General features: G+C 43.9%; 54 non-coding genes across 54 annotated transcripts; all 54 read left to right on the forward strand.

Moving 5' to 3' along the window:
- The first annotated feature begins 404 nt into the window (after positions 1-404).
- On the forward strand, positions 405-476 carry trnad-guc (transfer RNA aspartic acid (anticodon GUC)). Its single transcript has one exon. It is a non-coding gene; the product is annotated as a tRNA-Asp (tRNA).
- A 120-nt stretch (positions 477-596) lies between these two features.
- trnag-gcc (transfer RNA glycine (anticodon GCC)) lies at positions 597-667 on the forward strand. The gene has a single exon. It is a non-coding gene; the product is annotated as a tRNA-Gly (tRNA).
- A 532-nt stretch (positions 668-1,199) lies between these two features.
- On the forward strand, positions 1,200-1,271 carry trnad-guc (transfer RNA aspartic acid (anticodon GUC)). The gene has a single exon. It is a non-coding gene; the product is annotated as a tRNA-Asp (tRNA).
- A 120-nt stretch (positions 1,272-1,391) lies between these two features.
- On the forward strand, positions 1,392-1,462 carry trnag-gcc (transfer RNA glycine (anticodon GCC)). Its single transcript has one exon. It is a non-coding gene; the product is annotated as a tRNA-Gly (tRNA).
- A 532-nt stretch (positions 1,463-1,994) lies between these two features.
- On the forward strand, positions 1,995-2,066 carry trnad-guc (transfer RNA aspartic acid (anticodon GUC)). The gene has a single exon. It is a non-coding gene; the product is annotated as a tRNA-Asp (tRNA).
- A 120-nt stretch (positions 2,067-2,186) lies between these two features.
- On the forward strand, positions 2,187-2,257 carry trnag-gcc (transfer RNA glycine (anticodon GCC)). The gene has a single exon. It is a non-coding gene; the product is annotated as a tRNA-Gly (tRNA).
- A 532-nt stretch (positions 2,258-2,789) lies between these two features.
- Positions 2,790-2,861, forward strand: trnad-guc (transfer RNA aspartic acid (anticodon GUC)). Its single transcript has one exon. It is a non-coding gene; the product is annotated as a tRNA-Asp (tRNA).
- A 120-nt stretch (positions 2,862-2,981) lies between these two features.
- trnag-gcc (transfer RNA glycine (anticodon GCC)) lies at positions 2,982-3,052 on the forward strand. Its single transcript has one exon. It is a non-coding gene; the product is annotated as a tRNA-Gly (tRNA).
- Positions 3,053-3,584: 532 nt separating this feature from the next.
- trnad-guc (transfer RNA aspartic acid (anticodon GUC)) lies at positions 3,585-3,656 on the forward strand. The gene has a single exon. It is a non-coding gene; the product is annotated as a tRNA-Asp (tRNA).
- Positions 3,657-3,776: 120 nt separating this feature from the next.
- trnag-gcc (transfer RNA glycine (anticodon GCC)) lies at positions 3,777-3,847 on the forward strand. The gene has a single exon. It is a non-coding gene; the product is annotated as a tRNA-Gly (tRNA).
- A 532-nt stretch (positions 3,848-4,379) lies between these two features.
- Positions 4,380-4,451, forward strand: trnad-guc (transfer RNA aspartic acid (anticodon GUC)). The gene has a single exon. It is a non-coding gene; the product is annotated as a tRNA-Asp (tRNA).
- A 120-nt stretch (positions 4,452-4,571) lies between these two features.
- On the forward strand, positions 4,572-4,642 carry trnag-gcc (transfer RNA glycine (anticodon GCC)). The gene has a single exon. It is a non-coding gene; the product is annotated as a tRNA-Gly (tRNA).
- A 532-nt stretch (positions 4,643-5,174) lies between these two features.
- Positions 5,175-5,246, forward strand: trnad-guc (transfer RNA aspartic acid (anticodon GUC)). Its single transcript has one exon. It is a non-coding gene; the product is annotated as a tRNA-Asp (tRNA).
- Positions 5,247-5,366: 120 nt separating this feature from the next.
- Positions 5,367-5,437, forward strand: trnag-gcc (transfer RNA glycine (anticodon GCC)). Its single transcript has one exon. It is a non-coding gene; the product is annotated as a tRNA-Gly (tRNA).
- Positions 5,438-5,969: 532 nt separating this feature from the next.
- Positions 5,970-6,041, forward strand: trnad-guc (transfer RNA aspartic acid (anticodon GUC)). Its single transcript has one exon. It is a non-coding gene; the product is annotated as a tRNA-Asp (tRNA).
- Positions 6,042-6,161: 120 nt separating this feature from the next.
- Positions 6,162-6,232, forward strand: trnag-gcc (transfer RNA glycine (anticodon GCC)). The gene has a single exon. It is a non-coding gene; the product is annotated as a tRNA-Gly (tRNA).
- Positions 6,233-6,764: 532 nt separating this feature from the next.
- Positions 6,765-6,836, forward strand: trnad-guc (transfer RNA aspartic acid (anticodon GUC)). The gene has a single exon. It is a non-coding gene; the product is annotated as a tRNA-Asp (tRNA).
- Positions 6,837-6,956: 120 nt separating this feature from the next.
- On the forward strand, positions 6,957-7,027 carry trnag-gcc (transfer RNA glycine (anticodon GCC)). Its single transcript has one exon. It is a non-coding gene; the product is annotated as a tRNA-Gly (tRNA).
- Positions 7,028-7,559: 532 nt separating this feature from the next.
- trnad-guc (transfer RNA aspartic acid (anticodon GUC)) lies at positions 7,560-7,631 on the forward strand. Its single transcript has one exon. It is a non-coding gene; the product is annotated as a tRNA-Asp (tRNA).
- A 120-nt stretch (positions 7,632-7,751) lies between these two features.
- Positions 7,752-7,822, forward strand: trnag-gcc (transfer RNA glycine (anticodon GCC)). The gene has a single exon. It is a non-coding gene; the product is annotated as a tRNA-Gly (tRNA).
- Positions 7,823-8,354: 532 nt separating this feature from the next.
- Positions 8,355-8,426, forward strand: trnad-guc (transfer RNA aspartic acid (anticodon GUC)). The gene has a single exon. It is a non-coding gene; the product is annotated as a tRNA-Asp (tRNA).
- Positions 8,427-8,546: 120 nt separating this feature from the next.
- On the forward strand, positions 8,547-8,617 carry trnag-gcc (transfer RNA glycine (anticodon GCC)). The gene has a single exon. It is a non-coding gene; the product is annotated as a tRNA-Gly (tRNA).
- Positions 8,618-9,149: 532 nt separating this feature from the next.
- On the forward strand, positions 9,150-9,221 carry trnad-guc (transfer RNA aspartic acid (anticodon GUC)). The gene has a single exon. It is a non-coding gene; the product is annotated as a tRNA-Asp (tRNA).
- Positions 9,222-9,341: 120 nt separating this feature from the next.
- On the forward strand, positions 9,342-9,412 carry trnag-gcc (transfer RNA glycine (anticodon GCC)). Its single transcript has one exon. It is a non-coding gene; the product is annotated as a tRNA-Gly (tRNA).
- Positions 9,413-9,944: 532 nt separating this feature from the next.
- On the forward strand, positions 9,945-10,016 carry trnad-guc (transfer RNA aspartic acid (anticodon GUC)). The gene has a single exon. It is a non-coding gene; the product is annotated as a tRNA-Asp (tRNA).
- Positions 10,017-10,136: 120 nt separating this feature from the next.
- Positions 10,137-10,207, forward strand: trnag-gcc (transfer RNA glycine (anticodon GCC)). The gene has a single exon. It is a non-coding gene; the product is annotated as a tRNA-Gly (tRNA).
- Positions 10,208-10,739: 532 nt separating this feature from the next.
- On the forward strand, positions 10,740-10,811 carry trnad-guc (transfer RNA aspartic acid (anticodon GUC)). Its single transcript has one exon. It is a non-coding gene; the product is annotated as a tRNA-Asp (tRNA).
- A 120-nt stretch (positions 10,812-10,931) lies between these two features.
- trnag-gcc (transfer RNA glycine (anticodon GCC)) lies at positions 10,932-11,002 on the forward strand. The gene has a single exon. It is a non-coding gene; the product is annotated as a tRNA-Gly (tRNA).
- A 532-nt stretch (positions 11,003-11,534) lies between these two features.
- trnad-guc (transfer RNA aspartic acid (anticodon GUC)) lies at positions 11,535-11,606 on the forward strand. The gene has a single exon. It is a non-coding gene; the product is annotated as a tRNA-Asp (tRNA).
- A 120-nt stretch (positions 11,607-11,726) lies between these two features.
- Positions 11,727-11,797, forward strand: trnag-gcc (transfer RNA glycine (anticodon GCC)). The gene has a single exon. It is a non-coding gene; the product is annotated as a tRNA-Gly (tRNA).
- Positions 11,798-12,329: 532 nt separating this feature from the next.
- Positions 12,330-12,401, forward strand: trnad-guc (transfer RNA aspartic acid (anticodon GUC)). Its single transcript has one exon. It is a non-coding gene; the product is annotated as a tRNA-Asp (tRNA).
- A 120-nt stretch (positions 12,402-12,521) lies between these two features.
- trnag-gcc (transfer RNA glycine (anticodon GCC)) lies at positions 12,522-12,592 on the forward strand. The gene has a single exon. It is a non-coding gene; the product is annotated as a tRNA-Gly (tRNA).
- Positions 12,593-13,124: 532 nt separating this feature from the next.
- Positions 13,125-13,196, forward strand: trnad-guc (transfer RNA aspartic acid (anticodon GUC)). The gene has a single exon. It is a non-coding gene; the product is annotated as a tRNA-Asp (tRNA).
- Positions 13,197-13,316: 120 nt separating this feature from the next.
- Positions 13,317-13,387, forward strand: trnag-gcc (transfer RNA glycine (anticodon GCC)). The gene has a single exon. It is a non-coding gene; the product is annotated as a tRNA-Gly (tRNA).
- Positions 13,388-13,919: 532 nt separating this feature from the next.
- Positions 13,920-13,991, forward strand: trnad-guc (transfer RNA aspartic acid (anticodon GUC)). The gene has a single exon. It is a non-coding gene; the product is annotated as a tRNA-Asp (tRNA).
- Positions 13,992-14,111: 120 nt separating this feature from the next.
- Positions 14,112-14,182, forward strand: trnag-gcc (transfer RNA glycine (anticodon GCC)). The gene has a single exon. It is a non-coding gene; the product is annotated as a tRNA-Gly (tRNA).
- Positions 14,183-14,714: 532 nt separating this feature from the next.
- On the forward strand, positions 14,715-14,786 carry trnad-guc (transfer RNA aspartic acid (anticodon GUC)). Its single transcript has one exon. It is a non-coding gene; the product is annotated as a tRNA-Asp (tRNA).
- A 120-nt stretch (positions 14,787-14,906) lies between these two features.
- On the forward strand, positions 14,907-14,977 carry trnag-gcc (transfer RNA glycine (anticodon GCC)). The gene has a single exon. It is a non-coding gene; the product is annotated as a tRNA-Gly (tRNA).
- A 532-nt stretch (positions 14,978-15,509) lies between these two features.
- trnad-guc (transfer RNA aspartic acid (anticodon GUC)) lies at positions 15,510-15,581 on the forward strand. The gene has a single exon. It is a non-coding gene; the product is annotated as a tRNA-Asp (tRNA).
- A 120-nt stretch (positions 15,582-15,701) lies between these two features.
- trnag-gcc (transfer RNA glycine (anticodon GCC)) lies at positions 15,702-15,772 on the forward strand. Its single transcript has one exon. It is a non-coding gene; the product is annotated as a tRNA-Gly (tRNA).
- Positions 15,773-16,304: 532 nt separating this feature from the next.
- trnad-guc (transfer RNA aspartic acid (anticodon GUC)) lies at positions 16,305-16,376 on the forward strand. Its single transcript has one exon. It is a non-coding gene; the product is annotated as a tRNA-Asp (tRNA).
- Positions 16,377-16,496: 120 nt separating this feature from the next.
- On the forward strand, positions 16,497-16,567 carry trnag-gcc (transfer RNA glycine (anticodon GCC)). The gene has a single exon. It is a non-coding gene; the product is annotated as a tRNA-Gly (tRNA).
- Positions 16,568-17,099: 532 nt separating this feature from the next.
- On the forward strand, positions 17,100-17,171 carry trnad-guc (transfer RNA aspartic acid (anticodon GUC)). Its single transcript has one exon. It is a non-coding gene; the product is annotated as a tRNA-Asp (tRNA).
- Positions 17,172-17,291: 120 nt separating this feature from the next.
- trnag-gcc (transfer RNA glycine (anticodon GCC)) lies at positions 17,292-17,362 on the forward strand. The gene has a single exon. It is a non-coding gene; the product is annotated as a tRNA-Gly (tRNA).
- A 532-nt stretch (positions 17,363-17,894) lies between these two features.
- trnad-guc (transfer RNA aspartic acid (anticodon GUC)) lies at positions 17,895-17,966 on the forward strand. The gene has a single exon. It is a non-coding gene; the product is annotated as a tRNA-Asp (tRNA).
- Positions 17,967-18,086: 120 nt separating this feature from the next.
- trnag-gcc (transfer RNA glycine (anticodon GCC)) lies at positions 18,087-18,157 on the forward strand. The gene has a single exon. It is a non-coding gene; the product is annotated as a tRNA-Gly (tRNA).
- Positions 18,158-18,689: 532 nt separating this feature from the next.
- Positions 18,690-18,761, forward strand: trnad-guc (transfer RNA aspartic acid (anticodon GUC)). The gene has a single exon. It is a non-coding gene; the product is annotated as a tRNA-Asp (tRNA).
- Positions 18,762-18,881: 120 nt separating this feature from the next.
- trnag-gcc (transfer RNA glycine (anticodon GCC)) lies at positions 18,882-18,952 on the forward strand. The gene has a single exon. It is a non-coding gene; the product is annotated as a tRNA-Gly (tRNA).
- A 532-nt stretch (positions 18,953-19,484) lies between these two features.
- On the forward strand, positions 19,485-19,556 carry trnad-guc (transfer RNA aspartic acid (anticodon GUC)). The gene has a single exon. It is a non-coding gene; the product is annotated as a tRNA-Asp (tRNA).
- A 120-nt stretch (positions 19,557-19,676) lies between these two features.
- On the forward strand, positions 19,677-19,747 carry trnag-gcc (transfer RNA glycine (anticodon GCC)). Its single transcript has one exon. It is a non-coding gene; the product is annotated as a tRNA-Gly (tRNA).
- Positions 19,748-20,279: 532 nt separating this feature from the next.
- trnad-guc (transfer RNA aspartic acid (anticodon GUC)) lies at positions 20,280-20,351 on the forward strand. Its single transcript has one exon. It is a non-coding gene; the product is annotated as a tRNA-Asp (tRNA).
- Positions 20,352-20,471: 120 nt separating this feature from the next.
- trnag-gcc (transfer RNA glycine (anticodon GCC)) lies at positions 20,472-20,542 on the forward strand. The gene has a single exon. It is a non-coding gene; the product is annotated as a tRNA-Gly (tRNA).
- Positions 20,543-21,074: 532 nt separating this feature from the next.
- Positions 21,075-21,146, forward strand: trnad-guc (transfer RNA aspartic acid (anticodon GUC)). The gene has a single exon. It is a non-coding gene; the product is annotated as a tRNA-Asp (tRNA).
- Positions 21,147-21,266: 120 nt separating this feature from the next.
- trnag-gcc (transfer RNA glycine (anticodon GCC)) lies at positions 21,267-21,337 on the forward strand. Its single transcript has one exon. It is a non-coding gene; the product is annotated as a tRNA-Gly (tRNA).
- Positions 21,338-21,468: the final 131 nt, after the last annotated feature.

Genomic DNA, 21,468 nt, shown 5'->3' on the forward strand with positions numbered 1-21,468 from the left:
TTGAACATTTACTCATTCTCAGTAGACTTTGGTGAATCCATTGCAGATTTCCAGTGTGTGAGGTGATTAACTTTTTGCTAGGCTTTAGTTGTTAAATGGGAAAGAGTAACCAACTTGTCAGTGACAACTGTCTTGAGTTTGGCATTTGTGACAATGTCCTGGGATTTCCCACAAACGCCTCACCTGCAAACTAGTATTGTGTGGCTTGTGAGCGGTATAGAGCAAAATCGATTACATGTACGTGTTTGTGAGAGTCTCAGCTTTCCATAGCGGGGTCATAGTAGTTCCTAGCTCCAACCATTCAGTCTCTACATATATTTTTGTTAGAAGGGTTTAAGCCCAACATTCCAAACTTAGGGTTAGTACCAATGCTCCACGTTTTTTCAAAGGTCCAAACCACCTGCTCCTCGTTAGTATAGTGGTGAGTATCCCCGCCTGTCACGCGGGAGACCGGGGTTCAATTTCCCGACGGGGAGAAAGTACTGCTTTTTTTTTAGGGTGAACAATGTTGCTGAGCCCACAAAGTGGAACATATTCTTGGAAAAAAAGCTTTATGATACGATTTCCAGCCTTTGAGGTTAACTCAGCCTTCCAAGGCATTGGTTGTTCAGTGGTAGAATTCTCGCCTGCCACGCGGGAGGCCCGGGTTCGATTCCCGGCCAATGCAGGAAATTTTGAACATGTAATTTCGACAAGTATGCAAACCCCTGAAGAGGAAATCTGTGTTAGATTGCCAGGCAAACAGAAATCTCTGGTCTTGGTCGAATTCTCAACTGACTCTTGAAAAATAAGACTTTGAACATTTACTCATTCTCAGTAGACTTTGGTGAATCCATTGCAGATTTCCAGTGTGTGAGGTGATTAACTTTTTGCTAGGCTTTAGTTGTTAAATGGGAAAGAGTAACCAACTTGTCAGTGACAACTGTCTTGAGTTTGGCATTTGTGACAATGTCCTGGGATTTCCCACAAACGCCTCACCTGCAAACTAGTATTGTGTGGCTTGTGAGCGGTATAGAGCAAAATCGATTACATGTACGTGTTTGTGAGAGTCTCAGCTTTCCATAGCGGGGTCATAGTAGTTCCTAGCTCCAACCATTCAGTCTCTACATATATTTTTGTTAGAAGGGTTTAAGCCCAACATTCCAAACTTAGGGTTAGTACCAATGCTCCACGTTTTTTCAAAGGTCCAAACCACCTGCTCCTCGTTAGTATAGTGGTGAGTATCCCCGCCTGTCACGCGGGAGACCGGGGTTCAATTTCCCGACGGGGAGAAAGTACTGCTTTTTTTTTAGGGTGAACAATGTTGCTGAGCCCACAAAGTGGAACATATTCTTGGAAAAAAAGCTTTATGATACGATTTCCAGCCTTTGAGGTTAACTCAGCCTTCCAAGGCATTGGTTGTTCAGTGGTAGAATTCTCGCCTGCCACGCGGGAGGCCCGGGTTCGATTCCCGGCCAATGCAGGAAATTTTGAACATGTAATTTCGACAAGTATGCAAACCCCTGAAGAGGAAATCTGTGTTAGATTGCCAGGCAAACAGAAATCTCTGGTCTTGGTCGAATTCTCAACTGACTCTTGAAAAATAAGACTTTGAACATTTACTCATTCTCAGTAGACTTTGGTGAATCCATTGCAGATTTCCAGTGTGTGAGGTGATTAACTTTTTGCTAGGCTTTAGTTGTTAAATGGGAAAGAGTAACCAACTTGTCAGTGACAACTGTCTTGAGTTTGGCATTTGTGACAATGTCCTGGGATTTCCCACAAACGCCTCACCTGCAAACTAGTATTGTGTGGCTTGTGAGCGGTATAGAGCAAAATCGATTACATGTACGTGTTTGTGAGAGTCTCAGCTTTCCATAGCGGGGTCATAGTAGTTCCTAGCTCCAACCATTCAGTCTCTACATATATTTTTGTTAGAAGGGTTTAAGCCCAACATTCCAAACTTAGGGTTAGTACCAATGCTCCACGTTTTTTCAAAGGTCCAAACCACCTGCTCCTCGTTAGTATAGTGGTGAGTATCCCCGCCTGTCACGCGGGAGACCGGGGTTCAATTTCCCGACGGGGAGAAAGTACTGCTTTTTTTTTAGGGTGAACAATGTTGCTGAGCCCACAAAGTGGAACATATTCTTGGAAAAAAAGCTTTATGATACGATTTCCAGCCTTTGAGGTTAACTCAGCCTTCCAAGGCATTGGTTGTTCAGTGGTAGAATTCTCGCCTGCCACGCGGGAGGCCCGGGTTCGATTCCCGGCCAATGCAGGAAATTTTGAACATGTAATTTCGACAAGTATGCAAACCCCTGAAGAGGAAATCTGTGTTAGATTGCCAGGCAAACAGAAATCTCTGGTCTTGGTCGAATTCTCAACTGACTCTTGAAAAATAAGACTTTGAACATTTACTCATTCTCAGTAGACTTTGGTGAATCCATTGCAGATTTCCAGTGTGTGAGGTGATTAACTTTTTGCTAGGCTTTAGTTGTTAAATGGGAAAGAGTAACCAACTTGTCAGTGACAACTGTCTTGAGTTTGGCATTTGTGACAATGTCCTGGGATTTCCCACAAACGCCTCACCTGCAAACTAGTATTGTGTGGCTTGTGAGCGGTATAGAGCAAAATCGATTACATGTACGTGTTTGTGAGAGTCTCAGCTTTCCATAGCGGGGTCATAGTAGTTCCTAGCTCCAACCATTCAGTCTCTACATATATTTTTGTTAGAAGGGTTTAAGCCCAACATTCCAAACTTAGGGTTAGTACCAATGCTCCACGTTTTTTCAAAGGTCCAAACCACCTGCTCCTCGTTAGTATAGTGGTGAGTATCCCCGCCTGTCACGCGGGAGACCGGGGTTCAATTTCCCGACGGGGAGAAAGTACTGCTTTTTTTTTAGGGTGAACAATGTTGCTGAGCCCACAAAGTGGAACATATTCTTGGAAAAAAAGCTTTATGATACGATTTCCAGCCTTTGAGGTTAACTCAGCCTTCCAAGGCATTGGTTGTTCAGTGGTAGAATTCTCGCCTGCCACGCGGGAGGCCCGGGTTCGATTCCCGGCCAATGCAGGAAATTTTGAACATGTAATTTCGACAAGTATGCAAACCCCTGAAGAGGAAATCTGTGTTAGATTGCCAGGCAAACAGAAATCTCTGGTCTTGGTCGAATTCTCAACTGACTCTTGAAAAATAAGACTTTGAACATTTACTCATTCTCAGTAGACTTTGGTGAATCCATTGCAGATTTCCAGTGTGTGAGGTGATTAACTTTTTGCTAGGCTTTAGTTGTTAAATGGGAAAGAGTAACCAACTTGTCAGTGACAACTGTCTTGAGTTTGGCATTTGTGACAATGTCCTGGGATTTCCCACAAACGCCTCACCTGCAAACTAGTATTGTGTGGCTTGTGAGCGGTATAGAGCAAAATCGATTACATGTACGTGTTTGTGAGAGTCTCAGCTTTCCATAGCGGGGTCATAGTAGTTCCTAGCTCCAACCATTCAGTCTCTACATATATTTTTGTTAGAAGGGTTTAAGCCCAACATTCCAAACTTAGGGTTAGTACCAATGCTCCACGTTTTTTCAAAGGTCCAAACCACCTGCTCCTCGTTAGTATAGTGGTGAGTATCCCCGCCTGTCACGCGGGAGACCGGGGTTCAATTTCCCGACGGGGAGAAAGTACTGCTTTTTTTTTAGGGTGAACAATGTTGCTGAGCCCACAAAGTGGAACATATTCTTGGAAAAAAAGCTTTATGATACGATTTCCAGCCTTTGAGGTTAACTCAGCCTTCCAAGGCATTGGTTGTTCAGTGGTAGAATTCTCGCCTGCCACGCGGGAGGCCCGGGTTCGATTCCCGGCCAATGCAGGAAATTTTGAACATGTAATTTCGACAAGTATGCAAACCCCTGAAGAGGAAATCTGTGTTAGATTGCCAGGCAAACAGAAATCTCTGGTCTTGGTCGAATTCTCAACTGACTCTTGAAAAATAAGACTTTGAACATTTACTCATTCTCAGTAGACTTTGGTGAATCCATTGCAGATTTCCAGTGTGTGAGGTGATTAACTTTTTGCTAGGCTTTAGTTGTTAAATGGGAAAGAGTAACCAACTTGTCAGTGACAACTGTCTTGAGTTTGGCATTTGTGACAATGTCCTGGGATTTCCCACAAACGCCTCACCTGCAAACTAGTATTGTGTGGCTTGTGAGCGGTATAGAGCAAAATCGATTACATGTACGTGTTTGTGAGAGTCTCAGCTTTCCATAGCGGGGTCATAGTAGTTCCTAGCTCCAACCATTCAGTCTCTACATATATTTTTGTTAGAAGGGTTTAAGCCCAACATTCCAAACTTAGGGTTAGTACCAATGCTCCACGTTTTTTCAAAGGTCCAAACCACCTGCTCCTCGTTAGTATAGTGGTGAGTATCCCCGCCTGTCACGCGGGAGACCGGGGTTCAATTTCCCGACGGGGAGAAAGTACTGCTTTTTTTTTAGGGTGAACAATGTTGCTGAGCCCACAAAGTGGAACATATTCTTGGAAAAAAAGCTTTATGATACGATTTCCAGCCTTTGAGGTTAACTCAGCCTTCCAAGGCATTGGTTGTTCAGTGGTAGAATTCTCGCCTGCCACGCGGGAGGCCCGGGTTCGATTCCCGGCCAATGCAGGAAATTTTGAACATGTAATTTCGACAAGTATGCAAACCCCTGAAGAGGAAATCTGTGTTAGATTGCCAGGCAAACAGAAATCTCTGGTCTTGGTCGAATTCTCAACTGACTCTTGAAAAATAAGACTTTGAACATTTACTCATTCTCAGTAGACTTTGGTGAATCCATTGCAGATTTCCAGTGTGTGAGGTGATTAACTTTTTGCTAGGCTTTAGTTGTTAAATGGGAAAGAGTAACCAACTTGTCAGTGACAACTGTCTTGAGTTTGGCATTTGTGACAATGTCCTGGGATTTCCCACAAACGCCTCACCTGCAAACTAGTATTGTGTGGCTTGTGAGCGGTATAGAGCAAAATCGATTACATGTACGTGTTTGTGAGAGTCTCAGCTTTCCATAGCGGGGTCATAGTAGTTCCTAGCTCCAACCATTCAGTCTCTACATATATTTTTGTTAGAAGGGTTTAAGCCCAACATTCCAAACTTAGGGTTAGTACCAATGCTCCACGTTTTTTCAAAGGTCCAAACCACCTGCTCCTCGTTAGTATAGTGGTGAGTATCCCCGCCTGTCACGCGGGAGACCGGGGTTCAATTTCCCGACGGGGAGAAAGTACTGCTTTTTTTTTAGGGTGAACAATGTTGCTGAGCCCACAAAGTGGAACATATTCTTGGAAAAAAAGCTTTATGATACGATTTCCAGCCTTTGAGGTTAACTCAGCCTTCCAAGGCATTGGTTGTTCAGTGGTAGAATTCTCGCCTGCCACGCGGGAGGCCCGGGTTCGATTCCCGGCCAATGCAGGAAATTTTGAACATGTAATTTCGACAAGTATGCAAACCCCTGAAGAGGAAATCTGTGTTAGATTGCCAGGCAAACAGAAATCTCTGGTCTTGGTCGAATTCTCAACTGACTCTTGAAAAATAAGACTTTGAACATTTACTCATTCTCAGTAGACTTTGGTGAATCCATTGCAGATTTCCAGTGTGTGAGGTGATTAACTTTTTGCTAGGCTTTAGTTGTTAAATGGGAAAGAGTAACCAACTTGTCAGTGACAACTGTCTTGAGTTTGGCATTTGTGACAATGTCCTGGGATTTCCCACAAACGCCTCACCTGCAAACTAGTATTGTGTGGCTTGTGAGCGGTATAGAGCAAAATCGATTACATGTACGTGTTTGTGAGAGTCTCAGCTTTCCATAGCGGGGTCATAGTAGTTCCTAGCTCCAACCATTCAGTCTCTACATATATTTTTGTTAGAAGGGTTTAAGCCCAACATTCCAAACTTAGGGTTAGTACCAATGCTCCACGTTTTTTCAAAGGTCCAAACCACCTGCTCCTCGTTAGTATAGTGGTGAGTATCCCCGCCTGTCACGCGGGAGACCGGGGTTCAATTTCCCGACGGGGAGAAAGTACTGCTTTTTTTTTAGGGTGAACAATGTTGCTGAGCCCACAAAGTGGAACATATTCTTGGAAAAAAAGCTTTATGATACGATTTCCAGCCTTTGAGGTTAACTCAGCCTTCCAAGGCATTGGTTGTTCAGTGGTAGAATTCTCGCCTGCCACGCGGGAGGCCCGGGTTCGATTCCCGGCCAATGCAGGAAATTTTGAACATGTAATTTCGACAAGTATGCAAACCCCTGAAGAGGAAATCTGTGTTAGATTGCCAGGCAAACAGAAATCTCTGGTCTTGGTCGAATTCTCAACTGACTCTTGAAAAATAAGACTTTGAACATTTACTCATTCTCAGTAGACTTTGGTGAATCCATTGCAGATTTCCAGTGTGTGAGGTGATTAACTTTTTGCTAGGCTTTAGTTGTTAAATGGGAAAGAGTAACCAACTTGTCAGTGACAACTGTCTTGAGTTTGGCATTTGTGACAATGTCCTGGGATTTCCCACAAACGCCTCACCTGCAAACTAGTATTGTGTGGCTTGTGAGCGGTATAGAGCAAAATCGATTACATGTACGTGTTTGTGAGAGTCTCAGCTTTCCATAGCGGGGTCATAGTAGTTCCTAGCTCCAACCATTCAGTCTCTACATATATTTTTGTTAGAAGGGTTTAAGCCCAACATTCCAAACTTAGGGTTAGTACCAATGCTCCACGTTTTTTCAAAGGTCCAAACCACCTGCTCCTCGTTAGTATAGTGGTGAGTATCCCCGCCTGTCACGCGGGAGACCGGGGTTCAATTTCCCGACGGGGAGAAAGTACTGCTTTTTTTTTAGGGTGAACAATGTTGCTGAGCCCACAAAGTGGAACATATTCTTGGAAAAAAAGCTTTATGATACGATTTCCAGCCTTTGAGGTTAACTCAGCCTTCCAAGGCATTGGTTGTTCAGTGGTAGAATTCTCGCCTGCCACGCGGGAGGCCCGGGTTCGATTCCCGGCCAATGCAGGAAATTTTGAACATGTAATTTCGACAAGTATGCAAACCCCTGAAGAGGAAATCTGTGTTAGATTGCCAGGCAAACAGAAATCTCTGGTCTTGGTCGAATTCTCAACTGACTCTTGAAAAATAAGACTTTGAACATTTACTCATTCTCAGTAGACTTTGGTGAATCCATTGCAGATTTCCAGTGTGTGAGGTGATTAACTTTTTGCAAGGCTTTAGTTGTTAAATGGGAAAGAGTAACCAACTTGTCAGTGACAACTGTCTTGAGTTTGGCATTTGTGACAATGTCCTGGGATTTCCCACAAACGCCTCACCTGCAAACTAGTATTGTGTGGCTTGTGAGCGGTATAGAGCAAAATCGATTACATGTACGTGTTTGTGAGAGTCTCAGCTTTCCATAGCGGGGTCATAGTAGTTCCTAGCTCCAACCATTCAGTCTCTACATATATTTTTGTTAGAAGGGTTTAAGCCCAACATTCCAAACTTAGGGTTAGTACCAATGCTCCACGTTTTTTCAAAGGTCCAAACCACCTGCTCCTCGTTAGTATAGTGGTGAGTATCCCCGCCTGTCACGCGGGAGACCGGGGTTCAATTTCCCGACGGGGAGAAAGTACTGCTTTTTTTTTAGGGTGAACAATGTTGCTGAGCCCACAAAGTGGAACATATTCTTGGAAAAAAAGCTTTATGATACGATTTCCAGCCTTTGAGGTTAACTCAGCCTTCCAAGGCATTGGTTGTTCAGTGGTAGAATTCTCGCCTGCCACGCGGGAGGCCCGGGTTCGATTCCCGGCCAATGCAGGAAATTTTGAACATGTAATTTCGACAAGTATGCAAACCCCTGAAGAGGAAATCTGTGTTAGATTGCCAGGCAAACAGAAATCTCTGGTCTTGGTCGAATTCTCAACTGACTCTTGAAAAATAAGACTTTGAACATTTACTCATTCTCAGTTGACTTTGGTGAATCCATTGCAGATTTCCAGTGTGTGAGGTGATTAACTTTTTGCAAGGCTTTAGTTGTTAAATGGGAAAGAGTAACCAACTTGTCAGTGACAACTGTCTTGAGTTTGGCATTTGTGACAATGTCCTGGGATTTCCCACAAACGCCTCACCTGCAAACTAGTATTGTGTGGCTTGTGAGCGGTATAGAGCAAAATCGATTACATGTACGTGTTTGTGAGAGTCTCAGCTTTCCATAGCGGGGTCATAGTAGTTCCTAGCTCCAACCATTCAGTCTCTACATATATTTTTGTTAGAAGGGTTTAAGCCCAACATTCCAAACTTAGGGTTAGTACCAATGCTCCACGTTTTTTCAAAGGTCCAAACCACCTGCTCCTCGTTAGTATAGTGGTGAGTATCCCCGCCTGTCACGCGGGAGACCGGGGTTCAATTTCCCGACGGGGAGAAAGTACTGCTTTTTTTTTAGGGTGAACAATGTTGCTGAGCCCACAAAGTGGAACATATTCTTGGAAAAAAAGCTTTATGATACGATTTCCAGCCTTTGAGGTTAACTCAGCCTTCCAAGGCATTGGTTGTTCAGTGGTAGAATTCTCGCCTGCCACGCGGGAGGCCCGGGTTCGATTCCCGGCCAATGCAGGAAATTTTGAACATGTAATTTCGACAAGTATGCAAACCCCTGAAGAGGAAATCTGTGTTAGATTGCCAGGCAAACAGAAATCTCTGGTCTTGGTCGAATTCTCAACTGACTCTTGAAAAATAAGACTTTGAACATTTACTCATTCTCAGTTGACTTTGGTGAATCCATTGCAGATTTCCAGTGTGTGAGGTGATTAACTTTTTGCAAGGCTTTAGTTGTTAAATGGGAAAGAGTAACCAACTTGTCAGTGACAACTGTCTTGAGTTTGGCATTTGTGACAATGTCCTGGGATTTCCCACAAACGCCTCACCTGCAAACTAGTATTGTGTGGCTTGTGAGCGGTATAGAGCAAAATCGATTACATGTACGTGTTTGTGAGAGTCTCAGCTTTCCATAGCGGGGTCATAGTAGTTCCTAGCTCCAACCATTCAGTCTCTACATATATTTTTGTTAGAAGGGTTTAAGCCCAACATTCCAAACTTAGGGTTAGTACCAATGCTCCACGTTTTTTCAAAGGTCCAAACCACCTGCTCCTCGTTAGTATAGTGGTGAGTATCCCCGCCTGTCACGCGGGAGACCGGGGTTCAATTTCCCGACGGGGAGAAAGTACTGCTTTTTTTTTAGGGTGAACAATGTTGCTGAGCCCACAAAGTGGAACATATTCTTGGAAAAAAAGCTTTATGATACGATTTCCAGCCTTTGAGGTTAACTCAGCCTTCCAAGGCATTGGTTGTTCAGTGGTAGAATTCTCGCCTGCCACGCGGGAGGCCCGGGTTCGATTCCCGGCCAATGCAGGAAATTTTGAACATGTAATTTCGACAAGTATGCAAACCCCTGAAGAGGAAATCTGTGTTAGATTGCCAGGCAAACAGAAATCTCTGGTCTTGGTCGAATTCTCAACTGACTCTTGAAAAATAAGACTTTGAACATTTACTCATTCTCAGTTGACTTTGGTGAATCCATTGCAGATTTCCAGTGTGTGAGGTGATTAACTTTTTGCAAGGCTTTAGTTGTTAAATGGGAAAGAGTAACCAACTTGTCAGTGACAACTGTCTTGAGTTTGGCATTTGTGACAATGTCCTGGGATTTCCCACAAACGCCTCACCTGCAAACTAGTATTGTGTGGCTTGTGAGCGGTATAGAGCAAAATCGATTACATGTACGTGTTTGTGAGAGTCTCAGCTTTCCATAGCGGGGTCATAGTAGTTCCTAGCTCCAACCATTCAGTCTCTACATATATTTTTGTTAGAAGGGTTTAAGCCCAACATTCCAAACTTAGGGTTAGTACCAATGCTCCACGTTTTTTCAAAGGTCCAAACCACCTGCTCCTCGTTAGTATAGTGGTGAGTATCCCCGCCTGTCACGCGGGAGACCGGGGTTCAATTTCCCGACGGGGAGAAAGTACTGCTTTTTTTTTAGGGTGAACAATGTTGCTGAGCCCACAAAGTGGAACATATTCTTGGAAAAAAAGCTTTATGATACGATTTCCAGCCTTTGAGGTTAACTCAGCCTTCCAAGGCATTGGTTGTTCAGTGGTAGAATTCTCGCCTGCCACGCGGGAGGCCCGGGTTCGATTCCCGGCCAATGCAGGAAATTTTGAACATGTAATTTCGACAAGTATGCAAACCCCTGAAGAGGAAATCTGTGTTAGATTGCCAGGCAAACAGAAATCTCTGGTCTTGGTCGAATTCTCAACTGACTCTTGAAAAATAAGACTTTGAACATTTACTCATTCTCAGTTGACTTTGGTGAATCCATTGCAGATTTCCAGTGTGTGAGGTGATTAACTTTTTGCAAGGCTTTAGTTGTTAAATGGGAAAGAGTAACCAACTTGTCAGTGACAACTGTCTTGAGTTTGGCATTTGTGACAATGTCCTGGGATTTCCCACAAACGCCTCACCTGCAAACTAGTATTGTGTGGCTTGTGAGCGGTATAGAGCAAAATCGATTACATGTACGTGTTTGTGAGAGTCTCAGCTTTCCATAGCGGGGTCATAGTAGTTCCTAGCTCCAACCATTCAGTCTCTACATATATTTTTGTTAGAAGGGTTTAAGCCCAACATTCCAAACTTAGGGTTAGTACCAATGCTCCACGTTTTTTCAAAGGTCCAAACCACCTGCTCCTCGTTAGTATAGTGGTGAGTATCCCCGCCTGTCACGCGGGAGACCGGGGTTCAATTTCCCGACGGGGAGAAAGTACTGCTTTTTTTTTAGGGTGAACAATGTTGCTGAGCCCACAAAGTGGAACATATTCTTGGAAAAAAAGCTTTATGATACGATTTCCAGCCTTTGAGGTTAACTCAGCCTTCCAAGGCATTGGTTGTTCAGTGGTAGAATTCTCGCCTGCCACGCGGGAGGCCCGGGTTCGATTCCCGGCCAATGCAGGAAATTTTGAACATGTAATTTCGACAAGTATGCAAACCCCTGAAGAGGAAATCTGTGTTAGATTGCCAGGCAAACAGAAATCTCTGGTCTTGGTCGAATTCTCAACTGACTCTTGAAAAATAAGACTTTGAACATTTACTCATTCTCAGTTGACTTTGGTGAATCCATTGCAGATTTCCAGTGTGTGAGGTGATTAACTTTTTGCAAGGCTTTAGTTGTTAAATGGGAAAGAGTAACCAACTTGTCAGTGACAACTGTCTTGAGTTTGGCATTTGTGACAATGTCCTGGGATTTCCCACAAACGCCTCACCTGCAAACTAGTATTGTGTGGCTTGTGAGCGGTATAGAGCAAAATCGATTACATGTACGTGTTTGTGAGAGTCTCAGCTTTCCATAGCGGGGTCATAGTAGTTCCTAGCTCCAACCATTCAGTCTCTACATATATTTTTGTTAGAAGGGTTTAAGCCCAACATTCCAAACTTAGGGTTAGTACCAATGCTCCACGTTTTTTCAAAGGTCCAAACCACCTGCTCCTCGTTAGTATAGTGGTGAGTATCCCCGCCTGTCACGCGGGAGACCGGGGTTCAATTTCCCGACGGGGAGAAAGTACTGCTTTTTTTTTAGGGTGAACAATGTTGCTGAGCCCACAAAGTGGAACATATTCTTGGAAAAAAAGCTTTATGATACGATTTCCAGCCTTTGAGGTTAACTCAGCCTTCCAAGGCATTGGTTGTTCAGTGGTAGAATTCTCGCCTGCCACGCGGGAGGCCCGGGTTCGATTCCCGGCCAATGCAGGAAATTTTGAACATGTAATTTCGACAAGTATGCAAACCCCTGAAGAGGAAATCTGTGTTAGATTGCCAGGCAAACAGAAATCTCTGGTCTTGGTCGAATTCTCAACTGACTCTTGAAAAATAAGACTTTGAACATTTACTCATTCTCAGTTGACTTTGGTGAATCCATTGCAGATTTCCAGTGTGTGAGGTGATTAACTTTTTGCTAGGCTTTAGTTGTTAAATGGGAAAGAGTAACCAACTTGTCAGTGACAACTGTCTTGAGTTTGGCATTTGTGACAATGTCCTGGGATTTCCCACAAACGCCTCACCTGCAAACTAGTATTGTGTGGCTTGTGAGCGGTATAGAGCAAAATCGATTACATGTACGTGTTTGTGAGAGTCTCAGCTTTCCATAGCGGGGTCATAGTAGTTCCTAGCTCCAACCATTCAGTCTCTACATATATTTTTGTTAGAAGGGTTTAAGCCCAACATTCCAAACTTAGGGTTAGTACCAATGCTCCACGTTTTTTCAAAGGTCCAAACCACCTGCTCCTCGTTAGTATAGTGGTGAGTATCCCCGCCTGTCACGCGGGAGACCGGGGTTCAATTTCCCGACGGGGAGAAAGTACTGCTTTTTTTTTAGGGTGAACAATGTTGCTGAGCCCACAAAGTGGAACATATTCTTGGAAAAAAAGCTTTATGATACGATTTCCAGCCTTTGAGGTTAACTCAGCCTTCCAAGGCATTGGTTGTTCAGTGGTAGAATTCTCGCCTGCCACGCGGGAGGCCCGGGTTCGATTCCCGGCCAATGCAGGAAATTTTGAACATGTAATTTCGACAAGTATGCAAACCCCTGAAGAGGAAATCTGTGTTAGATTGCCAGGCAAACAGAAATCTCTGGTCTTGGTCGAATTCTCAACTGACTCTTGAAAAATAAGACTTTGAACATTTACTCATTCTCAGTTGACTTTGGTGAATCCATTGCAGATTTCCAGTGTGTGAGGTGATTAACTTTTTGCTAGGCTTTAGTTGTTAAATGGGAAAGAGTAACCAACTTGTCAGTGACAACTGTCTTGAGTTTGGCATTTGTGACAATGTCCTGGGATTTCCCACAAACGCCTCACCTGCAAACTAGTATTGTGTGGCTTGTGAGCGGTATAGAGCAAAATCGATTACATGTACGTGTTTGTGAGAGTCTCAGCTTTCCATAGCGGGGTCATAGTAGTTCCTAGCTCCAACCATTCAGTCTCTACATATATTTTTGTTAGAAGGGTTTAAGCCCAACATTCCAAACTTAGGGTTAGTACCAATGCTCCACGTTTTTTCAAAGGTCCAAACCACCTGCTCCTCGTTAGTATAGTGGTGAGTATCCCCGCCTGTCACGCGGGAGACCGGGGTTCAATTTCCCGACGGGGAGAAAGTACTGCTTTTTTTTTAGGGTGAACAATGTTGCTGAGCCCACAAAGTGGAACATATTCTTGGAAAAAAAGCTTTATGATACGATTTCCAGCCTTTGAGGTTAACTCAGCCTTCCAAGGCATTGGTTGTTCAGTGGTAGAATTCTCGCCTGCCACGCGGGAGGCCCGGGTTCGATTCCCGGCCAATGCAGGAAATTTTGAACATGTAATTTCGACAAGTATGCAAACCCCTGAAGAGGAAATCTGTGTTAGATTGCCAGGCAAACAGAAATCTCTGGTCTTGGTCGAATTCTCAACTGACTCTTGAAAAATAAGACTTTGAACATTTACTCATTCTCAGTTGACTTTGGTGAATCCATTGCAGATTTCCAGTGTGTGAGGTGATTAACTTTTTGCTAGGCTTTAGTTGTTAAATGGGAAAGAGTAACCAACTTGTCAGTGACAACTGTCTTGAGTTTGGCATTTGTGACAATGTCCTGGGATTTCCCACAAACGCCTCACCTGCAAACTAGTATTGTGTGGCTTGTGAGCGGTATAGAGCAAAATCGATTACATGTACGTGTTTGTGAGAGTCTCAGCTTTCCATAGCGGGGTCATAGTAGTTCCTAGCTCCAACCATTCAGTCTCTACATATATTTTTGTTAGAAGGGTTTAAGCCCAACATTCCAAACTTAGGGTTAGTACCAATGCTCCACGTTTTTTCAAAGGTCCAAACCACCTGCTCCTCGTTAGTATAGTGGTGAGTATCCCCGCCTGTCACGCGGGAGACCGGGGTTCAATTTCCCGACGGGGAGAAAGTACTGCTTTTTTTTTAGGGTGAACAATGTTGCTGAGCCCACAAAGTGGAACATATTCTTGGAAAAAAAGCTTTATGATACGATTTCCAGCCTTTGAGGTTAACTCAGCCTTCCAAGGCATTGGTTGTTCAGTGGTAGAATTCTCGCCTGCCACGCGGGAGGCCCGGGTTCGATTCCCGGCCAATGCAGGAAATTTTGAACATGTAATTTCGACAAGTATGCAAACCCCTGAAGAGGAAATCTGTGTTAGATTGCCAGGCAAACAGAAATCTCTGGTCTTGGTCGAATTCTCAACTGACTCTTGAAAAATAAGACTTTGAACATTTACTCATTCTCAGTTGACTTTGGTGAATCCATTGCAGATTTCCAGTGTGTGAGGTGATTAACTTTTTGCTAGGCTTTAGTTGTTAAATGGGAAAGAGTAACCAACTTGTCAGTGACAACTGTCTTGAGTTTGGCATTTGTGACAATGTCCTGGGATTTCCCACAAACGCCTCACCTGCAAACTAGTATTGTGTGGCTTGTGAGCGGTATAGAGCAAAATCGATTACATGTACGTGTTTGTGAGAGTCTCAGCTTTCCATAGCGGGGTCATAGTAGTTCCTAGCTCCAACCATTCAGTCTCTACATATATTTTTGTTAGAAGGGTTTAAGCCCAACATTCCAAACTTAGGGTTAGTACCAATGCTCCACGTTTTTTCAAAGGTCCAAACCACCTGCTCCTCGTTAGTATAGTGGTGAGTATCCCCGCCTGTCACGCGGGAGACCGGGGTTCAATTTCCCGACGGGGAGAAAGTACTGCTTTTTTTTTAGGGTGAACAATGTTGCTGAGCCCACAAAGTGGAACATATTCTTGGAAAAAAAGCTTTATGATACGATTTCCAGCCTTTGAGGTTAACTCAGCCTTCCAAGGCATTGGTTGTTCAGTGGTAGAATTCTCGCCTGCCACGCGGGAGGCCCGGGTTCGATTCCCGGCCAATGCAGGAAATTTTGAACATGTAATTTCGACAAGTATGCAAACCCCTGAAGAGGAAATCTGTGTTAGATTGCCAGGCAAACAGAAATCTCTGGTCTTGGTCGAATTCTCAACTGACTCTTGAAAAATAAGACTTTGAACATTTACTCATTCTCAGTTGACTTTGGTGAATCCATTGCAGATTTCCAGTGTGTGAGGTGATTAACTTTTTGCTAGGCTTTAGTTGTTAAATGGGAAAGAGTAACCAACTTGTCAGTGACAACTGTCTTGAGTTTGGCATTTGTGACAATGTCCTGGGATTTCCCACAAACGCCTCACCTGCAAACTAGTATTGTGTGGCTTGTGAGCGGTATAGAGCAAAATCGATTACATGTACGTGTTTGTGAGAGTCTCAGCTTTCCATAGCGGGGTCATAGTAGTTCCTAGCTCCAACCATTCAGTCTCTACATATATTTTTGTTAGAAGGGTTTAAGCCCAACATTCCAAACTTAGGGTTAGTACCAATGCTCCACGTTTTTTCAAAGGTCCAAGCCACCTGCTCCTCGTTAGTATAGTGGTGAGTATCCCCGCCTGTCACGCGGGAGACCGGGGTTCAATTTCCCGACGGGGAGAAAGTGCTGCTTTTTTTTTAGGGTGAACAATGTTGCTGAGCCCACAAAGTGGAACATATTCTTGGAAAAAAAGCTTTATGATACGATTTCCAGCCTTTGAGGTTAACTCAGCCTTCCAAGGCATTGGTTGTTCAGTGGTAGAATTCTCGCCTGCCACGCGGGAGGCCCGGGTTCGATTCCCGGCCAATGCAGGAAATTTTGAACATGTAATTTCGACAAGTATGCAAACCCCTGAAGAGGAAATCTGTGTTAGATTGCCAGGCAAACAGAAATCTCTGGTCTTGGTCGAATTCTCAACTGACTCTTGAAAAATAAGACTTTGAACATTTACTCATTCTCAGTTGACTTTGGTGAATCCATTGCAGATTTCCAGTGTGTGAGGTGATTAACTTTTTGCTAGGCTTTAGTTGTTAAATGGGAAAGAGTAACCAACTTGTCAGTGACAACTGTCTTGAGTTTGGCATTTGTGACAATGTCCTGGGATTTCCCACAAACGCCTCACCTGCAAACTAGTATTGTGTGGCTTGTGAGCGGTATAGAGCAAAATCGATTACATGTACGTGTTTGTGAGAGTCTCAGCTTTCCATAGCGGGGTCATAGTAGTTCCTAGCTCCAACCATTCAGTCTCTACATATATTTTTGTTAGAAGGGTTTAAGCCCAACATTCCAAACTTAGGGTTAGTACCAATGCTCCACGTTTTTTCAAAGGTCCAAGCCACCTGCTCCTCGTTAGTATAGTGGTGAGTATCCCCGCCTGTCACGCGGGAGACCGGGGTTCAATTTCCCGACGGGGAGAAAGTGCTGCTTTTTTTTTAGGGTGAACAATGTTGCTGAGCCCACAAAGTGGAACATATTCTTGGAAAAAAAGCTTTATGATACGATTTCCAGCCTTTGAGGTTAACTCAGCCTTCCAAGGCATTGGTTGTTCAGTGGTAGAATTCTCGCCTGCCACGCGGGAGGCCCGGGTTCGATTCCCGGCCAATGCAGGAAATTTTGAACATGTAATTTCGACAAGTATGCAAACCCCTGAAGAGGAAATCTGTGTTAGATTGCCAGGCAAACAGAAATCTCTGGTCTTGGTCGAATTCTCAACTGACTCTTGAAAAATAAGACTTTGAACATTTACTCATTCTCAGTTGACTTTGGTGAATCCATTGCAGATTTCCAGTGTGTGAGGTGATTAACTTTTTGCTAGGCTTTAGTTGTTAAATGGGAAAGAGTAACCAACTTGTCAGTGACAACTGTCTTGAGTTTGGCATTTGTGACAATGTCCTGGGATTTCCCACAAACGCCTCACCTGCAAACTAGTATTGTGTGGCTTGTGAGCGGTATAGAGCAAAATCGATTACATGTACGTGTTTGTGAGAGTCTCAGCTTTCCATAGCGGGGTCATAGTAGTTCCTAGCTCCAACCATTCAGTCTCTACATATATTTTTGTTAGAAGGGTTTAAGCCCAACATTCCAAACTTAGGGTTAGTACCAATGCTCCACGTTTTTTCAAAGGTCCAAGCCACCTGCTCCTCGTTAGTATAGTGGTGAGTATCCCCGCCTGTCACGCGGGAGACCGGGGTTCAATTTCCCGACGGGGAGAAAGTACTGCTTTTTTTTTAGGGTGAACAATGTTGCTGAGCCCACAAAGTGGAACATATTCTTGGAAAAAAAGCTTTATGATACGATTTCCAGCCTTTGAGGTTAACTCAGCCTTCCAAGGCATTGGTTGTTCAGTGGTAGAATTCTCGCCTGCCACGCGGGAGGCCCGGGTTCGATTCCCGGCCAATGCAGGAAATTTTGAACATGTAATTTCGACAAGTATGCAAACCCCTGAAGAGGAAATCTGTGTTAGATTGCCAGGCAAACAGAAATCTCTGGTCTTGGTCGAATTCTCAACTGACTCTTGAAAAATAAGACTTTGAACATTTACTCATTCTCAGTTGACTTTGGTGAATCCATTGCAGATTTCCAGTGTGTGAGGTGATTAACTTTTTGCTAGGCTTTAGTTGTTAAATGGGAAAGAGTAACCAACTTGTCAGTGACAACTGTCTTGAGTTTGGCATTTGTGACAATGTCCTGGGATTTCCCACAAACGCCTCACCTGCAAACTAGTATTGTGTGGCTTGTGAGCGGTATAGAGCAAAATCGATTACATGTACGTGTTTGTGAGAGTCTCAGCTTTCCATAGCGGGGTCATAGTAGTTCCTAGCTCCAACCATTCAGTCTCTACATATATTTTTGTTAGAAGGGTTTAAGCCCAACATTCCAAACTTAGGGTTAGTACCAATGCTCCACGTTTTTTCAAAGGTCCAAGCCACCTGCTCCTCGTTAGTATAGTGGTGAGTATCCCCGCCTGTCACGCGGGAGACCGGGGTTCAATTTCCCGACGGGGAGAAAGTACTGCTTTTTTTTTAGGGTGAACAATGTTGCTGAGCCCACAAAGTGGAACATATTCTTGGAAAAAAAGCTTTATGATACGATTTCCAGCCTTTGAGGTTAACTCAGCCTTCCAAGGCATTGGTTGTTCAGTGGTAGAATTCTCGCCTGCCACGCGGGAGGCCCGGGTTCGATTCCCGGCCAATGCAGGAAATTTTGAACATGTAATTTCGACAAGTATGCAAACCCCTGAAGAGGAAATCTGTGTTAGATTGCCAGGCAAACAGAAATCTCTGGTCTTGGTCGAATTCTCAACTGACTCTTGAAAAATAAGACTTTGAACATTTACTCATTCTCAGTTGACTTTGGTGAATCCATTGCAGATTTCCAGTGTGTGAGGTGATTAACTTTTTGCTAGGCTTTAGTTGTTAAATGGGAAAGAGTAACCAACTTGTCAGTGACAACTGTCTTGAGTTTGGCATTTGTGACAATGTCCTGGGATTTCCCACAAACGCCTCACCTGCAAACTAGTATTGTGTGGCTTGTGAGCGGTATAGAGCAAAATCGATTACATGTACGTGTTTGTGAGAGTCTCAGCTTTCCATAGCGGGGTCATAGTAGTTCCTAGCTCCAACCATTCAGTCTCTACATATATTTTTGTTAGAAGGGTTTAAGCCCAACATTCCAAACTTAGGGTTAGTACCAATGCTCCACGTTTTTTCAAAGGTCCAAACCACCTGCTCCTCGTTAGTATAGTGGTGAGTATCCCCGCCTGTCACGCGGGAGACCGGGGTTCAATTTCCCGACGGGGAGAAAGTACTGCTTTTTTTTTAGGGTGAACAATGTTGCTGAGCCCACAAAGTGGAACATATTCTTGGAAAAAAAGCTTTATGATACGATTTCCAGCCTTTGAGGTTAACTCAGCCTTCCAAGGCATTGGTTGTTCAGTGGTAGAATTCTCGCCTGCCACGCGGGAGGCCCGGGTTCGATTCCCGGCCAATGCAGGAAATTTTGAACATGTAATTTCGACAAGTATGCAAACCCCTGAAGAGGAAATCTGTGTTAGATTGCCAGGCAAACAGAAATCTCTGGTCTTGGTCGAATTCTCAACTGACTCTTGAAAAATAAGACTTTGAACATTTACTCATTCTCAGTTGACTTTGGTGAATCCATTGCAGATTTCCAGTGTGTGAGGTGATTAACTTTTTGCTAGGCTTTAGTTGTTAAATGGGAAAGAGTAACCAACTTGTCAGTGACAACTGTCTTGAGTTTGGCATTTGTGACAATGTCCTGGGATTTCCCACAAACGCCTCACCTGCAAACTAGTATTGTGTGGCTTGTGAGCGGTATAGAGCAAAATCGATTACATGTACGTGTTTGTGAGAGTCTCAGCTTTCCATAGCGGGGTCATAGTAGTTCCTAGCTCCAACCATTCAGTCTCTACATATATTTTTGTTAGAAGGGTTTAAGCCCAACATTCCAAACTTAGGGTTAGTACCAATGCTCCACGTTTTTTCAAAGGTCCAAACCACCTGCTCCTCGTTAGTATAGTGGTGAGTATCCCCGCCTGTCACGCGGGAGACCGGGGTTCAATTTCCCGACGGGGAGAAAGTACTGCTTTTTTTTTAGGGTGAACAATGTTGCTGAGCCCACAAAGTGGAACATATTCTTGGAAAAAAAGCTTTATGATACGATTTCCAGCCTTTGAGGTTAACTCAGCCTTCCAAGGCATTGGTTGTTCAGTGGTAGAATTCTCGCCTGCCACGCGGGAGGCCCGGGTTCGATTCCCGGCCAATGCAGGAAATTTTGAACATGTAATTTCGACAAGTATGCAAACCCCTGAAGAGGAAATCTGTGTTAGATTGCCAGGCAAACAGAAATCTCTGGTCTTGGTCGAATTCTCAACTGACTCTTGAAAAATAAGACTTTGAACATTTACTCATTCTCAGTAGACTTTGGTGAATCCATTGCAGATTTCCAGTGTGTGAGGTGATTAACTTTTTGCAAGGCTTTAGTTGTTAAATGGGAAAGAGTAACCAACTTGTCAGTGACAACTGTCTTGAGTTTGGCATTTGTGACAATGTCCTGGGATTTCCCACAAACGCCTCACCTGCAAACTAGTATTGTGTGGCTTGTGAGCGGTATAGAGCAAAATCGATTACATGTACGTGTTTGTGAGAGTCTCAGCTTTCCATAGCGGGGTCATAGTAGTTCCTAGCTCCAACCATTCAGTCTCTACATATATTTTTGTTAGAAGGGTTTAAGCCCAACATTCCAAACTTAGGGTTAGTACCAATGCTCCACGTTTTTTCAAAGGTCCAAACCACCTGCTCCTCGTTAGTATAGTGGTGAGTATCCCCGCCTGTCACGCGGGAGACCGGGGTTCAATTTCCCGACGGGGAGAAAGTACTGCTTTTTTTTTAGGGTGAACAATGTTGCTGAGCCCACAAAGTGGAACATATTCTTGGAAAAAAAGCTTTATGATACGATTTCCAGCCTTTGAGGTTAACTCAGCCTTCCAAGGCATTGGTTGTTCAGTGGTAGAATTCTCGCCTGCCACGCGGGAGGCCCGGGTTCGATTCCCGGCCAATGCAGGAAATTTTGAACATGTAATTTCGACAAGTATGCAAACCCCTGAAGAGGAAATCTGTGTTAGATTGCCAGGCAAACAGAAATCTCTGGTCTTGGTCGAATTCTCAACTGACTCTTGAAAAATAAGACTTTGAACATTTACTCATTCTCAGTAGACTTTGGTGAATCCATTGCAGATTTCCAGTGTGTGAGGTGATTAACTTTTTGCTAGGCTTTAGTTGTTAAATGGGAAAGAGTAACCAACTTGTCAGTGACAACTGTCTTGAGTTTGGCATTTGTGACAATGTCCTGGGATTTCCCACAAACGCCTCACCTGCAAACTAGTATTGTGTGGCTTGTGAGCGGTATAGAGCAAAATCGATTACATGTACGTGTTTGTGAGAGTCTCAGCTTTCCATAGCGGGGTCATAGTAGTTCCTAGCTCCAACCATTCAGTCTCTACATATATTTTTGTTAGAAGGGTTTAAGCCCAACATTCCAAACTTAGGGTTAGTACCAATGCTCCACGTTTTTTCAAAGGTCCAAACCACCTGCTCCTCGTTAGTATAGTGGTGAGTATCCCCGCCTGTCACGCGGGAGACCGGGGTTCAATTTCCCGACGGGGAGAAAGTACTGCTTTTTTTTTAGGGTGAACAATGTTGCTGAGCCCACAAAGTGGAACATATTCTTGGAAAAAAAGCTTTATGATACGATTTCCAGCCTTTGAGGTTAACTCAGCCTTCCAAGGCATTGGTTGTTCAGTGGTAGAATTCTCGCCTGCCACGCGGGAGGCCCGGGTTCGATTCCCGGCCAATGCAGGAAATTTTGAACATGTAATTTCGACAAGTATGCAAACCCCTGAAGAGGAAATCTGTGTTAGATTGCCAGGCAAACAGAAATCTCTGGTCTTGGTCGAATTCTCAACTGACTCTTGAAAAATAAGACTTTG

This window comes from Oncorhynchus clarkii, chromosome 5 (assembly GCF_045791955.1).
Source record: "Oncorhynchus clarkii lewisi isolate Uvic-CL-2024 chromosome 5, UVic_Ocla_1.0, whole genome shotgun sequence".
Classification (NCBI taxonomy): Eukaryota; Metazoa; Chordata; class Actinopteri; order Salmoniformes; family Salmonidae; genus Oncorhynchus; species Oncorhynchus clarkii.